Here is a 19,524-nt window from a genome sequence, read left to right as displayed (position 1 = left end):
AAAACACTTAAACTCTTCGAATATGGGTACTGGATTACTTCTATGAACTTCTTGACGAACCTTCAGGACGGACCGTCATAGAGACGACAGACGATCATGGACTCCATAACACCACACTTGGTAAGACTTTCGCATCTTCCTTCAGCAGCTGCTTTATGCTGCCACTTACGGACCGTAACAAGCTCCTTAGGTTGTCTCTTCTGCATTTCTTCGCTCAAAAATCTCCGCGTACATCTTTGAACAGATTTCGTGCAAATATGGAGAAACTTATATAAAAATTAGTACAAAAAGGCTTTTAGACACGCTAAAATTAAAGAAAAAATATTAATAATACTGTGAAAACACGGTATATCAACACCCTCAACTTAAATTCATTATTTGTCCTCAAGCGACGCGCTATGACTCCATATAAAATCTTTATACAATAGTATCCATGTTTTATCCTTTGCAATCATTTGGCTATCAATCCCGATTAATCTCATCATATATATGCGTCCTATCACTATAAGGCTTGAATTATGTGGGATCAGAACATTACACAGACTCACCATGCACTAACACCTATCCTCTTCAATTTCTCACCGAGGTGCTAACAGTTCCGGTATTGAAACTAGTGTCCTTACTTTAAAACAAAATCCTCATTTTTCACACAATGATTTCAGTTTGAGTATAAGGATTCTTTTTCAACACTCGCTCCCAGAACAAATTCACACTCATTCATACCTATTTCCATAAGCTTGCCTTTATTTTCACTGCCTTAAGTTCACTATACAACCCTTAGGATCACGATAGGACTCTCTTAGCTTGTAATATAGGCTCAGGGTCAGGTAGGGTATATTTAGGTATACATTAGTGACTTTTTGCCCTCCTTGACATATACGCTAAACCTACCACTTTCTATCATTTTATCTCGCCAGTTTCTCATATTCATTCACCTTTCTAGTTTCTCTTCTTTTATCATTTGTGTGAGTGAGTCTCTTCTTTTCTTGCTTGTATTTCTTGTATATTTTTCTTTTTCTTTAATTTTCTTTCAACTAATTCATGAGTCACTTTACTTATGTTCTTTCTTTCTCTTTGTTCTTTCAACACCACTTTCAAGAGCATTCCACATAATAGCCACCCTCAACTTATGCCTTTGCCATGAATCAAAGTACACAATACCCAAAGTTGGGTCAGGGCCATAACAACGGTTGTTTTTTAGATTAGCCACCCTCAACTTATGCTTTTTGCATAAAATGAGGTGCACATGTCCAAGGAAGGACCAGGGCCAACACATTATTCCCAAAAAAGATAAGTTCCGTGAAAAAGAAAGGTCTAATTTAAGCTCAGATCATTTGGATCAAAGAAGGATAAACTTCATTTGGTTTTCTTTTATTTAGGCTAAGAATGGGCTATATTGAATAAGGGCCTATGATCATGTCCTAATTATTTTATTACAACTTACTTTTAGCAAGACTAACCAGGCAAGTTCTAGGTCAGTACAAATAGTGGACTATTTAAATCTTCCTCACACTCACTTGAAATCTCATCACTATACAAGATTATAAGATACCTAGTTCGAATTTTAGACTTAGGTTAATGCAATGGTGTACCTCTATGTCATGCTTAGAGCCACACATTATTCAGTTACTATTCCTAGTCGTGCATCATTTTCTAATTTATTACGATATCATTTTAGCCTTAATGCCCCAGAATTAAACTATGTACAAAAGATATAGACATGTCGGTTCAACAGAAAAAGTAACCAGTCTCTTGGGGGAAAAGAACACGGGCAAGAAAACCCCAAAAGAGGATAGTGAATTGGGCTACTTAGACTTCACCCTAGCAATCACTTTCCATTTACTCCACCCTCAACAAAAAGACATGCAATTTTCCCAAATTCATAATAAAAATTGAAATACAAGAGTGGTAGGTAAAGCAAACATGGGGCGCAAAGCGCCAACAATCAGCAAGATGGTGGGTCCAGTTCCCCGGAACCCACGTTCTCTGCAATTTGAAAACCCTCAGTGGTGTCCTCAACAACAAACGCACTATCAGTAGTGCCTCCTTCTATCTCTAATGTTCAGGAGCTAAACGCCCCAGCCGCTAACTATGATGCTCTCATCTGGTGCGCCTCCTCCTCAGCAAGTGAGGCTCTCCTCGCAGCCTCCATCTCTCGGCGCTCCTTTTTCCATGCTCGCGCCGCGTCCTCTGCTCGACCCCTACGCCTCTTGGCATGCTCACGAGGGGGAGGTGGTGGAATCTCTAAAGTCTAAATCAAGCCTCCCTACACAGCTTTTACACACTGCCCTTACCTTAGCTATATGGGCATGTGGATCCTCAGAAGGTAGCCCTGAAAAATAAACCTCTGGAAGTGAGCATTTGCATCAGGCTACTAGTTACAACAAAACTGTGGCCTGTGGGTAGAGGAGGCAAAACCAGTGGCCCATCGATGTCTGCTATGTTATCATAGACTTTGTAGTATGCTTGGGGTAGTGGAGCGGGATTTTGTCCCCTCTATTGTTGTTCACCCAAAGCATCAGGTAACAATTGACCACGAACATCAAGTGGAGCTGGGATGTTTTGGTTCGAATCATCCTCATTTATTCCCAAAATGTGATTTATATTGCGCAGTGTACGCTATAATTCATGATCGAAGGGAAACAAGGGTTCTCTTCCTCTTCGTGTATTTGGAAATACAAGGAGGATAGTTTTAAAAAAATCAAAAACAATAAAACAAAGTAAAATCAAGAAAATATCAACTAAACAATAGTAATAAGTTCAAGTTAATATAAAAGCTATAATCCCCGGCAACGGCGCCAAAATTTGATATGCTCAAACTTTCTTCTCAAATAAGAAGTAAAGCGGTCGTGTCAAGTAAATAACCCAACTAGTGAGGTTGGGATCGTTCCCACGAGGAAAATAGTCTAGACTTAACTTCAATCTATTATTACTTTTGTTTAGTCAATTTCTTCCTTGGAAAGTAAAAAACAATAAAAGGGGGGTTTCTATTTCTAATTGAATTAAAAGAACTACCTAAATTAAAAGAGACACTTAACAGCTTTGAATGTTGCATTTTAATCAATTAATCAAAGTAACTACGGTTTACATGTTCCCCACAGGTTCATTGATTGATAATTCTAACTATAACAATTCTTTCCTAGTATCTTGCATGCAAAGTGATAAGTTATGTATTTCTAATTTCTTGGTTCGGCATCTAGAAAATTTCACTCCCCACCTTGTTCCGGCTACGTGTGTTGCTATCCTAATCCTTATCTTTACCTCATATTAAGCATCGTATTCGATATATGGCTAAGTTATTACCTCCTATTATCTACCTCCTTGGTCCGGCAAGTAGCATAAAGTCGAGTTCTAACGTTGGCCATCCATTAAAAATACTTCTAAGCAAAACAATTATTAATACATGCAAGACACTATTCTAGAATAGTTATTTTAGTTAGGTTTTATCTCATTATTTGCCTATGGTTCCCACAACCCTAGTTATGGAGTTTAGTTACTCATAGTCATAATCACAATATTCAAATATATTAAATAAGAATTCATGTACTTACTTCAATGAGAAAGAGTAAAATCCAAAAGTTTGCTTGATTAATCACCAATACTCACTTGCAAGAATCTCAAAGTAATCAACAATCTCACAAAAAGTCTAATGATTCTCAAAACTCTAACAATACAGTGTCTACTTATATATTGTCTAACAATACGGAGTCTAACTTCAAAAATGAGGTTTTTCGAACTATTTATAGAAAATAAAAACCTAATTAAACAAGAACTCTATTTGCTGGAAATCTGCCAAAACGCGCTTGGGTCGACCGAACTCGCGAGGGATCATCGTGGTCACGACGGACCGTCATGGACTCTGTCGTCCCATACTTATGCAACTTTTTCTGCTTGTCTCTTCATTACCCTTGATGGCATGTATGACAGATTGTCATAGGCACAACGGTCCTTCGAGGGTATTCATTCCAAAACACTTAACTCTAGAATATGGGTACTGGGATTACTTCTCTGAACTTCATGACAAACCTGCAGGACGGACCGTCATAAAAACGACGGACCGTCATGGAATCCGTAACCCTACACTTGGTCAGACTTCCCCATTTTCCTTCAGCAGCTGCACTACTCTGCCACCTACGGAGCGTCACAAGCACGACGGACCGTCATAATCTTTTTTGGTTGTCTCTTCTTCATTTCTTCGCTCAAAATCTCAGCATTCATCTTTGGATAGATTTCCTACAAAATAAAGAGAAACTTATATAAAAATTAGCACAAAAAGGCTTTTGGAAACACTAAACTTAAGGAAAAAGTATTAAAAATACAGTGAAACCACTAGTATATTAACCATGAACATCAACCTGAGCTGGGATGTTCTGGTTTGGATCATCATCATTCATTCCAAAGTTTCTATTCATATTGCTTAATGTACGCTCTAATTCATGATCGTAGGGAAACAAGGGTTCTTTTTCTCTCTGTTTATTTGGCATACAAGGAGGTTTGTTTTGCACAAATCAAAAACAATAAAACAAAGTAAAATCAAGAAAATATCAACTAAACTATAGTAATAAGTTTAAGTTAATCTAAAAAGCTACTTTCCACGGCAGCGATGCCAAAAGTTGATACGCTCAAACCTACTTCTCAAATAAGAAGTAAAGTGGTCATGTCAAGTAAATAACCCAACTAGTGAGGTTGGGATCATTCCCACGAGGAAAATAGTCTAGACTAAACTTCAATCTACTATTACATTTGTTTAGTCAATTACTTCCTTGGAAAGTAAAAACAATAAAGAGGGGGTGTCTATTTCTAAATGAATGAAAATAAATACCTAAATTGAATGTGACACTTAACATCTTTGAATGATGGATTTTAATCAATTAATCAAAGTAACTTGGGTTTACGTGTTCCCCGCAGGTTCATAACTTGATAACTCTAACTATAACAATTCTTTCCTAATATCTTGCAAGCAAAGTGATAAGTTATGTATTTCTAAATCCTTGGTCATGCATCTAGAAAATCTCACTCCGCACCTTGGTTCGGCTACGTGTGGTTCTATCCAAACCATTATCTTTACGTCATATTAAGAATCGTATTGGATATTTGACTAAGTTATTACCTCGTACCAATCAATACTAGCCTATTAGATAGTATACACTAAATCTATGTTGATAACTCTTTTCCTATTATCTATTTCCTTAGTCCGGCAAGTAGTATTAAAACGAGTTCTAACGTTGGCCATCCGTTAAAAAGACTTCTAAGAGAAATAATTATTAATACATGCAAGACATTATTCTAGAATTGTCACTTTAGTTAGGTTTTATGTCATTATTTGCCTATGGTTTCCACAACCCTAGTTATGGAGTTTGGTTACTCATAGTCCTAATCACAATATTCAAATATATTAAATAAGAATTCATGTACTTACTTCAATGTGAAAGAGTAAAATCCGAAAGTTTGCTTGATTAATCACCAATAATCACTTGCAAGAATCTCAAAGTAATCAATAATCTCACAAAAAAAGTCTAATGATAATCCAGAATCTAACACTAATACACAGAGTCTAATAATGATCCAGAGGCTAAATAATAATACCAAGTCTCTCCTAAAAAACAAGGTTTTTTGAACTATTTATATAAAATAAAAACCTAATTAACCAAGGACTCTGTTTGCTGGAAATCTTTCAAAACGCGGCTGGGTCGACGGACAACACGACGGATCGTCGTGGTCACGACGGACCGTCATGGACTCTGTCGTCCCATACTTGATGAAATTCTTCTACTTCTCTCTTCATTAACCTGGACGGAAAGTATGACAGACCGTCATAGGCACAAAGGTCTGTCGAGGGTCTTCGTTCCAAAATACTTAAACTATTGGAATATGGCTACTGGGATTACTTATCTAAACTTCATGACGAACCTGTAGGACGGACCGTCATGGACTCCGTAACCCCATAATTGGTAAGACTTTCCCATCTTCCTTGAGCAGCTGCACTACTCAGCCACATACGGAGCGTTACTAGCTCCGTAGGTCATCTCTTCTGCATTTCTTTGCTCAAAAATCTCCGCATACATCTTTGAACAGATTTCTTGCAAATTAGGAGAAAATTACATAAAAATTAGGACAAAAAGGCTTTTGGACACACTAAACTTAAGGAAAAACTATTAATAATACCTTGAAAACACGGTATATCAGTATTTCACAAGAATGGACCATCCTATATTCTTTGAATCTAAAGTGGGTGAAGAACCTCAAGAGTTTATTTATAAAACATATAATATATTCTATACCTTGTAGGTGACATATAGAGATAAATAAGTGATAGCTTATAATAAATTGAAGGGAGTGGACCAAGTATGGTAAACTCAATGGAAGAGGAATAGGCCGGAAGGAGAGGTTCCCATAGGCTAGGATGTGTGCATCAAACCATTCCTTGATAGGTTCTTTCCAAGAGAGAAAAGGTAAATAGAAGTGAATGAATTTATCAAACTTCGCCAATAAGGTATGGTTGATGAAGAATACTCTCTAAAGTTCCTAGAATTGTCAATATATGCCCCAGCAATTGTTGTGGATCCTAGGATCATATGATTAGGTTTGTGATGAGGTGTCTAGCTTGGTGAGAAAATAGTTTCGTCAGGATATGCTTCATGATTACGTGGATATATTCCATTTTATAGTTTAATTTAAACAAATTTAGTATATAAAACTCCAAGAAAATAATAAGATGGTGAAGAATCCTAGGGCCGAGGATGGAAATTCTTCTAAGAGTAAGTTTCAGATCTAAGGGTGACCAAGGTTCAAATGAAGGTTCTACAACCAAGACTACTCTAGTTCGCCAACGGTCAAAAAGGATAAGGTGCCTAACCTTAAGCATCTAGGAGGTAATAATGGTGGATATTTTATGATGAAGCCTACTTATTCGAAGTGTGGCAAGAGACATGCAAGCATGTATCTTGTTGGTACAGATGGTTACTTTCATTGTGGGAATAGTGTTCATATGATAAGAGATTGTCCATTTTAATGGTTCAAATAAGAGAGGGAAAGAAATATTTCCCTATCTGTTCAAACACTGATGCACGCAGGAAGAACCACTTTTATGCTCTTCAATCCCAAGGTTACAAAGCGAGTTCCCCGAATGTGGTAACTGGTATGTTACAAGTATTATCTATTGATATTTATGCACTTTTAGACACCGGTTGAACCTTGTTGTTTTTCACATCCTTTGTTTATATAATTTTTTAAATACTAATTGATGTGTTAAAGGAACCTTATTTGGTTTTAACCCCAGTTAGTGACTCGGTAATCGAAAAAAGAGTCTATAGAACTTTTCCTATTTCATTGTATCATAAACTCACTTTGGTTGATTTTGTAAAATTGGAAATGCTTGATTTTGATGTAATTTTTGTCATAGATTTGTTAAATGGACGTTATTCCTCTACTGATTATCATACTCGAATAGTAATATTTAAATTTCCCATGATTTTACTTTAGAGTTGAACGGGGGAATTCTAATCCTAGAGGTCCATTTGTTTCATGTATAATATCTACTAGAATAGTCTCCATGGGATGCATTTATCATATTATTAGTGTTATAGATGTTATGTCCAAAGTTTCTTCTTTAGAGTCGGTTCCCGTAGTGAGTCAGTTTCCAAAAGTCTTTCCTAATTACATGCTCGGAATTCCTCCTGAGCAGGAAATAGACTTTAGGATTTTTTATTTGCCAAATAAGCATATATCAATTCATCCATATAGAATGGCTCCAGGCGAATTGAAAGATTTAAAGAATCAATTAAAGGATTTTCTAGAAAAGGGTTTTATCCAACCGAGTATCTCTTTATCGGGTCCTCCAAAGATTGTGGAAAAAAATAAGTCCCTTATCACGTGTAGCGACTACGTCCAATTGAACAAGGTGGCTATAAAGAATAAGTATCCCCGTCCCACAACTATTTGTTTCATAAACATGAAGGGGCTAACTATTTCTCAAAGATATATCTTTGTTTGGGTTACGATCAATAAAGGTTAAGAGGGGTTGATATTCCTAAAAGGACCTTTCAAAAAAGATATATCTTTTGGCTTAACGAATTCCCCTGTGGTATTCATGGATCAAATTAATAGTGTATTTAGGCAATATCTTGATTCATTTTTTATCGTATTCGTTGATGATAGTTTTTGAGTTATTCATGGAGTGAGGGTGATCATATGAAGCCTTTGAGAACTATGTTGCAAGTCCTTACCGACCACCAATTATATCCTAAATGTTTTTAGTAAATGTTAGTTTTGGATAAGTCGGCTGCTTTCCTCAGTCATTGTGTCTAACAAGAGTATTGAGGTAGGCCTCAATGAAGACATATGTAGTCTAGGGTTGTCCTAGACCTCCATCTCCTACCGATGTTAAAATTTTTTTAGTATAGTAAATTATTATACGAGGATTTTTGAGGGTTTTTACTCCGTTACTTCTCAATTTACGACCTTAAAAAAATAAATCTATGTTTGAGTGGTCAAAACATCTAAGTAAAGCTTCCAAGAAATAAAGGATAGAGTGTTGACCTTACTGTAGGATACTGATAGGTTTATTGTATATTGTGATGCTTCTCGTGTTGGTTTTGGATGTCCTCATGCAACGTGGTAAAGTTATTCACGATGCTTAAAGCCAACTAAAAGTAAAAATAATTACCCGACCCATGATTTTGCATTAACGCTCATATGGTTTGCCTCGAAATATGGAGATATTACCTTTATGGGGTCCGTGTAGATGTGTTCACCGATTACAAAAGTCTTCAATATGTCTTTACACAAAAATAATTGAATCTATGACAATAAAGGTGGTTAGATTTTCTAAAGGACAATGATATGAGTATCTTTTACTACCCTGGCAAATCAATTGATAGTGCGGCCAATGTAAAATATTAGAAAAAAAGAGTAAATATGTGATTTTCATAGGTAGGACCACTTGGGTCTTTAACTAGTATATTCTCCCAAAGGCGGGGTCACGGTCCATCATAGTTTCAAATCATCTTTTGTTGTTGATGTGAATTTTAAGAAACACCTTGATCCTATTTTTAATGAACTCAACCAATCGGTACTTGGGAAATATTTTGAAGTTTTCTGCCAAGGGGAGATGGTGTACTTAGTTAGCAATGTAGTTTATGTGTTATGGATTTTGATGACCTAAGAAATCAAATTTATAAGAGGCTCATGGTTAGCGGTATTTTATTCATCTGGGAGCTACAAGGATGTATTGTGACCTATGGAAAGTCTATTGGTGGAATGACATGAAGAAGGATATAGCGAGGTTTGTGGACAAATGTCGAAATAGTCAACAAGTTAAGGTATAACACTTAAACTGGGAGGTTTGTTCGAAAATATTGATATCTTCCCTTGGAAGTTAGAGGGTGTGAACATTGAATTTGTGGTGGGTTTTCCTCGTACAAGAATACAACATGATTCTATTTGGTTCATTTTATAAAGGATGAAAAAATAATCCAATTTTACTCTCGTCAACGTTTCCTTTTATGTAGAAGTCTATTCCAAGTTGTACATCAAGGAAGTAGTGAGGTTACTTGTCTGTTCTTTTTTCTATTATTTATGACCGGGGTACTCAATTTACCTCTTAGTTTTTGGTAAGGAAATCCAAATAGGGCTTCATACTAATGTTAAGATTCATACCACTTTTCATCCCTAAACTGATGGTAAAAGGGAATGCACCATTCAAATATAAAAAAAACATGTTGAGGGTATGTGTTATTGACTTCGAAGGTAATTGGGATGACCATATACTATCAATAATATTTGGTTACAACAATAGTTACCACTCAAGGATTTCCATGGCTCCTTGTAAAGAACTTTATGGTAGGAGGTGTAGATCTCCGGATGGTTAGTTTGAAGTGGGTGAATTTGTACTAAATTCTCCCAACTTAGTCTATGAGTACATTGAAATAGTTAGTCTCATTAAATAAAATTTAAATTGGCTCAAAGTCGGCACAAAAACTATGTCCTTAATAGAAAGGAGATCTAGAGTTTGACGTTTGTGATTAGATCTACTTGAGAATCTCCCCTATGCCTTCACACTTGACTATGCTTGAGATGTTCATAGTTACGTTAATATTTTTGTGTTTATTGAAAGGGTATTCTCATGAAATACCCTGAATATGGTGTTAAAGGTATACTCACTAACTAATAATTCTATGGTTGAAAAGAGATTCTCACCTATTGAATACATGAGCTAAAATGATACCATGATGGCTTGAGTTATATGCATTCTTCCATGAATAAGAATATAAAGATTCATTTAAAATTATAATCAAAGGTAGTTAATCTTAGCATGAGTGGATAGGAATAGTAGATAGGAACCTTAATCTCAGTAAGTACAGGTTTCTAGAAGAAATTTTCCAAAACCGTAACTATGCACCTGCATAAGACTTATCTAGTCAATACATATATATATATGTAAATAATGTTCGTTCCACCTTAAAGAACTATGAAAACTCATTTTAGTTTGGGTTCGCGACACCGGATTCCATAGAGCTCACTGTAGACAATGTCAGCTAAGGTTATATCTCTAAACATGACAAGAACAAGATCCATGAAAATACAAGGCCAAGAAGATGAGTCATGATCTATGATTACTTGAGGTGTTTTACTTAGTGTGAGTAAGGTTATGGGACTTGACTTATGCATTACACAAGTAAGCTTTGAGGGTTATTCTTGTATGTGGTATAATAACATAATGATTATGAGTTAATATATCCTTTACATGAATATGTATTATGATGTACTCATGATGGTTATGAGTTAATGCATGCTTTACATGAGTGTGTACTATAAATATTAATTATGACTATAAACTATGATTTGAAGATTAAAATGAATATGAGCTATAAGAATGAATTCTTATTAAGCTTTGTTTGGTGTGGGTGGGGGTATGGGACATCACTTGTACATTGCACTAATGGAATTATAAAGGGGTTGTGGTGTGGTCTCCTTTTGTCATGAAGTTATGTGCATCCGTATATGCATGATGTGAATTGTTACAATGAATGATGTTACTTGTGAACATGAAAGTATATTTTCTTATGGTATGGGTTGAGTATGTATTCTCAAACTGTACATGATAACTTTTTATCTTTAAAAAACAAGATTTAGACTAAATGTCCCTTTTTAGAATATCTCAAGGAATGTATTTAGGCTCCCATACTTAGTGCTTCATGTGCTAACCCATTTCTTCAACATTTACTATGAGTGTAGGTTTTGATCATTGAGGCATGTTACTTCTTTCAAGAGAATCTTGGATTGACTATTCCCTAGGCTTGGTGAGTTCTCATGTTCGAGGACAAGATGTTACCTATCTAGTTGCTATTGCACTTTCTATTTTGAGACATTTTTTATATAAAGGGATTATGACCCCCTATTTGTAATCTTTATGGCATCAGATGGTGAACGATAACAGTGTAGATCCTTATTTAAATTTATTTAAAGAATTTAACTTCGATTATAAAAGTTTTAAATTATTTGCATTATCCTATGTCTTATGTGATGATTATTATGTTAAGGTCTTCTACGAGACCCCTTTTGGCTAAAGTATGCCATGTTACTTCTAGGGGTATTTCAGGTCGTAACAATTCTTATTACTCAATTGAAGATAGTTGTAACACCTAAGATTTTATAAAGGCTTGGAAGGGCTCTAATGGGCTTGGTAAGAACTCAAACTAGATTACGGGACCCTCTATAGAGACCTAGATTGGATGTAAATGGGACAACGACCCATTTTGGTGGTCGTGACAAGAAGGAAGAACCTTCCCCGAGAAGGTTCCCTCATACGAACTACCCTACATGAAAGAAGGTATCCTACTTGACTATGGTTGAAGTAGACATACACAGCTATAAGAGGGATCCACTAGCATTGAACTATGCGGCCACATAGTTATAGGATAGGTAAATTGCTTCTAAAAAATTGACTTATTGTATTAGCGGGAAAGTTTCCATATCATGAGAAAATATATAGAAAACCCAACATATTGTATTAGAGGGAAGGTCTCTACCTCATTTACCATATCATCTTAGTGGTAAGCATTATTTCCCAATTTCTACATAGTTGTAGGTGATTTTGCATTTACATATGTTAAAGGGTACTTTACCCTTCATTTAACCTAACTCATAACATAGCTCATTTGTTCAATAAGGTAATAACTATCTTTCAACCTTAGAATCATCGTATTCATGTGAGAGATATTTTCAAATTGCGTCTATAGTGTTTTCCTAAGAATCAAATTTTAATCCACAATATAAATATAATCATCTAAGACAATTCATTCATAGTTTTTTGTAGAGGTAGGAAACCTTATCTTCAACAATACTAGAATTCACACAATTGTCATAGGATCTTTACTTTTCAAGTTCAACATAAGATCATATATAAGATGCATGAGGAGTAAACACCTATACCTTTCAAGTGGTTAACAATTCATACACACAAATCTTCAATATGGAATTCATTCGTACATTGACTTCTAATGGTCATAAATCATATCTTGCAATCACACATTGAAATACTACTTTGAGAAGGAAAATTAATATATATAAATTCTATCTATATATATGTATCTAAAATAAGAAGATGTAATGGTCCCCCGAAAATGACCACACACTTCTCCACGAACCGTTGAATGGACCACGACACGTGGTGCTCCTCGTAAAGTTGAGGCAATGGACACTATTTTGGAGCACATTAATTTTTAGCCCAAGTCATCTCCCCGAGCCACTTCACGGCTAATGAAGTTTACCACGACACATGGTCATGCCCGTGGAGTTGAGGCAGTAGCTAAGCTACCTTGAATTTGCAAGCCACCATGCCCACGAATAGATTCATACAAACGGATACCCTTAAAACCCGATAGAAAAAGAACAAGTTATTTGTCAACACTTACTACAACATCTTTTGAGATCAAATGGTTGAAAATCCACATAATGTCTTCTTCTCTTAATCCATAGAAAATTTGAGCCCATCTTTCTGTATTTTTCTTATTTTCTAAATCAGCATGGAACAACATATCATTCAAATCCCTAAGAGTGTTATATTCTTTGAGGGTATGTAATTGTTGAATCCTGTGTCCCTTTGGTAAGTGTCTCATTATCTACCAATGACGAAGGAGGTTACAACCCAGAAAATAACGATGCCCTTTCTTATATTTTCCCAAAGCAAGATACATACCAGATAGGATGGCTTGTTTGATGGGATAATACTTCACTTGCTTTTGATTCTCTTACCAATGTAACAGAGTCTTTGCAGGAATAATTATATGGGTATCATATTGAGGCTCGAGCATTGGGGGAAAAACAATATTACCTAACAATGCAATAGTAATGTCAAGGGTCTAATCCCATCCCATTCTCTAAACGTAATCATGAGTTTTTGGTTATAATTTAAATAAAAACTCGCATGCGCGAACAAGATAAAGATAACCCTACAATCAACTCTTTACCCTTTAGCTCAATAGGCGTAATCATTTCTTAATCCAAACCATTTTACAATCTCATCGATACTAGGCTTGTTAGGGATCAAGACGCCCTCTTATTTACTTACATTTCTCTCGGTCCCAATACCTATTGTGTCTAATCCATCCCCAATTTCTTCAATCTTCGAGGTGATTCCCATGGTTGCGTATCGAAACACCATTTTATCATTGTTCAAGTAGCTGGTGAAGACTTTAATAAGTTTAGTCATCCTACCATGTTGATGAGCTATGTTAGAAACCATACATATTTGTTGAGGTCTCTTTTGTGGAATACCTTGAGGTCATTGTACCATACTTTAACAAATATGGGTTCTACACGACCATGTCAAATTTATGAAATGGATCCTTACCTATAAATTTGAACCCGATTAAGATCACTCTCAAATGATTAATAATAAATTTTCGACACATACATCTTTAAATATCAAATAAAATTATATGTCATTAGGTCGTAGAGCTCGGACATGATTTTTTATTTTTTTTCTAATGGACATAGTATGCCTTGGGTATTAAGTAATCTTTGATTAACGCTTAGATTTGTATTTTGTTTCACCCTACTCTAGGTTGACTAGAATTTTTTTAGAAATGACAAGTCACAAGAGTCGGACAAACAACAGGGTGACACTCAATAAATAACGTTTAAATGCCACAAGAAACATATTCGTTTTTAACTTACAAAGAATTCAATAATCTTTTCCTATAGGACAGTGGTGGTAAGTCACGTAACCACATTTTCCTAATGAAGTCAATTTGTCTTTTTAAAAAATAAATTCCACGAACGCCAATTAATAATTTAAAATTTTAAACAATTATATAGTTAAAGATATAGCCATCTAATCAATTTTAAGCTTAAAACCATCCGAATCTCCCCAAAAGAGTCGTCATTCTATTTTATTTGGAAAACCAATATACTGGTTTTAGAGAAACATAGTTTTTAAGTAAAACTAAGAGAAATTAGTTAAAGGGGGGTCAGTTTTCGTATTAGCATTTTGGGAAGGGCTAGAAAGCACCCAAAATGCCCGCTAACTAGTTGTTATCAAAAAATAAAAATATTTGCCTAATTTGTTTAAAGAAAATAGAAATACTTGAACAAGAGAAAGTAAAAATATTTACTTTAAACTTTAAATATTTACAATCAATGCATTAAAAGTTTAAATTACAAAAATATATCAAAACGGATACAATAATATAAGCGTTGATAAAATCTAATGCGCGAGATACATTAATTGTTAAGTAAGATACATTACATTTTGTACATGATACACTAATATGTTACGCGAGATACACTAAACTTATGCTCAAGAAACACTAAAGTACATTTAATACATGAAACACTAATGTGATGCGCGAGATTACATTTATTTGATACGTGAGATACATGAATGTATTGCGTAAAAATGAGAATTTTTGTAAATTTAAAAAACTTATTGGGATAATGGTAATAAGTAAGCTAAAAGGTGGGTTTTTTTGTTATTAATCCTTTTTTTAAACCTTAAGATTAATTTTAATAAACAAATACATAATGAAAATAAAATTGGTTAGGGAATGAAGGGTTGGGCCCAAATCTTGATATATCCCCCTCGGCAAGCACATGGACCTATTTCCATTTTGGACCCATGGATCATTTTCACACCTGAACATGTCTTATTCTATCATAAAGAAAATGAAAATTTTTTAAAATGTCAATATTAAGAGGGTTAATTAGCAACACTTTCAATATTTAGTAAAAATGTCAAAATTTTAATTTGTTATGTATCTTATATATGTTTTTATTATTTGTTTTTATTTACAGAGCAAAATTATTTAATAATAAAAGGGAGAAAATAAAGGGAGAGAATATTTCAAAAAAAAGGTAAACATCACTTAATTTTCTCATCAGTCACATTTTCAAATAAAACTCAAACTTTGTTCTTTTTTTCTGTCCAAAATATTAATCCTTTTTTATTAGTTTGTATTTATTATGCCAAGTGAATCTATAGTTATTTAAGAAACATATTTGTTTTCATAAAAAAAATTTCATGTGTATTTATGTGTTTCTTCAAAAATTTTGTATTTTGTATTCATTTCAATATGTATTTTATTCGTATTTGTACTTATTCTCTAGCTTTTATTTATAATATTGTATATTTATATATAAAATACCAAAAAAGTAGTATGATGAAAAAGTGAGATAATAGTTTTTAGAGAAGGAACATATCACTTAAAATTCTCATCATAAAAATGTCAAAAAAACTTCTTTTTCATTCTATTAGATCTAACAATGTCAACAAAACTTATTTTTCAATCTATTAGATCCACTTTCCTTTGTTATGTTTTCATTTTTATTGTATACCAATATTTTTTACATTTTATGTGCTCACTTTACCATTAAAACTAAAATTGAATTTTTTCTTTTAAACTACAAATTGTATTTCGGTGATAAAAATTGTACTACTTGATTACCATATATATATATATATATATATATATATATCAATATTTATGAATATGATTTTGAAAGAGTACAATATTTTTAGGGGGAAATAGTGTACTTGGTGGAAATAATAAAATTGTGGAGAAAGGATATAATATTCTAAAGAAATAAATTCAAATTGACCATGAAATATATAAGAATACAAAGATTCTAGAAAACATTTAGTATACATAGTAAAATAATATAATCAGTATACAATATTCTAAAAAAATACAAATTAACTGTTGAAAAACAAGATACGTATACATTTACGAAATACAAATTCTTATGAGATAGCATATCAATGATATAATCAGAATATAATATTCTAAAAAAAATATAAATTGGCTATTAAAGAATAGGGTACATCTATGCTTAAAAAATACAAATTCATATGAGATATGTATTTGAATGACTACAGATAAAAAAAGAAATTCAATGTTCTTAATAAAAATACAAATAATGAGTAATAGAAAAATAATTGACAAAAAAATTAATATGAATATTATTCTTATATGAATACAATTTTGCAACCTTCTTCTTTGACTCTCTCTTTCTTCTTCGTCTTCTACGTTCCGTTTTTCAATTCTTTTCACCAAATTCAAATCTGAATCAGTGTTTATTTGTGAATTAATAAACCTATACGAAAAATTTGAAATTATTAAATATGAATATACATAAAAAACAATCAAACAATATATTATGTATGAATGCTTATGTAGCTTAGTACAAATTACAATCTACTAAATCTCAAATATGAAAATAAAATTATAAAAATAGTGTTTCAAATACTAAAATTCCGAAAGGCATAAATATTTGATGAGCATGTTAACAAACTCATATAATAATCAAAAAAATGTAGAAAAATTTGTAATACATACAATCCAAAATACAACATAATTTTTAATTTCAAAAATAAAATCTTATAAAATCTCGCAAAATAAAAGATGATTACAAAATACCTTTATGTATTGAGATATTTCCTCAATTAATCGATAGATCTGAACAAATTGATATGAACTTGAATAATTAGCTCTTCTTCAACAATGAGAGACAATAATGGTGAAAATGGTAAAAGAGATTTTTTTTTAAAAGTCTTAAAGATGGAAATGAACTTAATGGTATTAAAGTCTAGAAAAAGTTTAAATTGATAGTAAATATATTTATTGTTGGACTGTTTTGAGAAGTAAAAGGAAAGACATAGTATTTAGAAATTAATTTTAAAATGTTAGCATTTTTACATTTTGACTAAATATTATAAAGTACCGATGTTTTTACTAATTAAGTTAGGAATTGTTACTACTTTACTAATTTTTCCTAAAGAAAATTCCTCTCTTTTAGGCCTTTGGACCAACTCTTCCACATGTCCTAAACTCTAACAAAAAGATAATAAATATGTGGGGTTAGGCCCAAAAGTAACAAAATTCATCTTCTCAATATACAAGTGGGACTTTAGTTCACTCTCTTCAAATATTTTTATCTATTGTAAATTCTTTCAACTCACGGACCTACTCATTGATTTTATGGATGGCTGACTTGGAAAAAGGAATTTAAGCCTTTACGACTCTACCAAAATGCTAGAGGAATGGTTGGAGTTCATTGACAAGTCTGAAAGATTTCAGGTGCGATAAAAAGTTTAAAGAAATTCGCACATGATGTGATCAAAATGAAAATAGTAAAGGATGTGCCATGTTTTATACATAGAAGTGATGAGATGCACATATTTATCACATAATCCAAATTTAAAAAATATCATGCAAGGGCAGGCAAGAAACATTAATGTTGAGGATTGTAATGAACAACACTTTTAGAGAAATAATTGAATAATGTCAAGTCAGCAAGGAAATCTATAGATATTTCAAGTGTATACCTAAACCAAGGAGAACAAGATCACAGGTTGAAAGGTAAAAACAAATTTAAAAAATTCACATTCTACACTTTTAAACAAAGTTAACATAATAAAAAAAGATAAAGAAACTCAAAATAAAATCATTCTAAGTATAAACCCATACATGGACGTAAGTAAAACATGCTTGCAACAAGGACACATACTGGAGAATTATGCGTAGAAAGCTAACAAAAATCAAAACCACCTTCTTAGCTTAAAGAAACAAGGCAAGGAACATGACCTTGCAAAATAGAGAAATAACCTTGGACCCACTTCTAACAAGACTAAAATGTATGCAAAATTCAACAGAGATGTGAAACTCGGGCTGAATAAACTCATAAACAGTAATTCATTTAAACATCAACGAATAAGCCAAAGGTTGCTCCATGCAGCGAAAAGACGAACAGAGAAATGAAATGATGAAACAACCAAGACCATTATATGAAAAAAAATTAGATATAATATTAAAATCATTTTTTAGCATTCTTGCAAGTTAAGAAAAAAAACTTACATACAACCAAAACGTATTAAAACACAAGCTAAATTTAGCGAAGAAACCAACACTAAACTAATACTACACTAACTTAAAAAAAACCATCTCAATACTGATTGACAAAAACAAAAATTGCACAAAATTCTTCAAAGATTAACACACCTCATAGAGTGAAAAGGATAAACAATAGGCATCCCACTTGAGAATAAAGTTTAAAAAAAGTGGAATAAGTTCAATCGGGAAAATGGGGAAAAAAACATTGCTTTTTGTAAACAGATTCGACAGAAAAAAAAGTGTAAAGAATAAAAATGAATAGAAATAGTACAATCCAAGATCACAAACAATGTCATAAATAGCATGTAGCTTAATGTTGACATATTGTATCATTCACTTAACTTGAGATGAAAGATTAAAGGACATGAAATCAAATATTGAGTGATAAAGAGGATTAAACAACATTCTAGAAAAAATCTCAAGAAAATGGGAAAAAAAACATTTCTAATAAAGCAACAGAGAAAACACCAAAAAAATTCCAAATTTTAACTAGACATTATGACTAATCTTGTGGAAACAACCAGAATATAAGGCTCATATATCAATCATAACAGCATCGAATAACCAACAAACGACTAAGTGATAGTTTCCATCATTAGAAAGATGCTCCAGAGTAGAAGAAAATGTGGAAATAAAATTATAAAGAGATGTTACGTTCTAAGGTACATCAAACAAGGACAACAAGCCAACGACTACGATTCTTCAAACATGAAATTTAAACACTTACAAAGATAAGGAAATCTAGGTAGTATATTGATCCCGAAAACTGAAAATATTGCATTCTCTACCTTTTGAAATGTATTTAATGTGAATTTTAGCTATTTGTGCTCAAGTTCTTTCATGTATTTTTTGCTAAGGGATATTTAAGAGTTCACGATAGAAAAGGGAATGTGAATTTTCGGATAATCCTGGGGCAAAATCGCAATTCTAATTCAACCAATTTAAATTTCCTTCCAACAGAAGAGGCAACACTATGATATGTACTAGACTTTCACCAAAATCCCACAACTACCAGACGAAAGGAGGAAGCGTGTATGGCTCAGATTAAATCAATTTTCCTTATGCTCGATGTGGCACCCATCATGAAGTCAAGGATGCTGGACATGGATGGCAAGACAAATCTGTAGGTATGCTC

The sequence above is a fragment of the Solanum lycopersicum genome, chromosome 12 (genome assembly GCF_036512215.1).
Source record: "Solanum lycopersicum chromosome 12, SLM_r2.1".
NCBI lineage: Eukaryota > Viridiplantae > Streptophyta > Magnoliopsida > Solanales > Solanaceae > Solanum > Solanum lycopersicum.
This window is presented reverse-complemented; position numbering follows the sequence as displayed.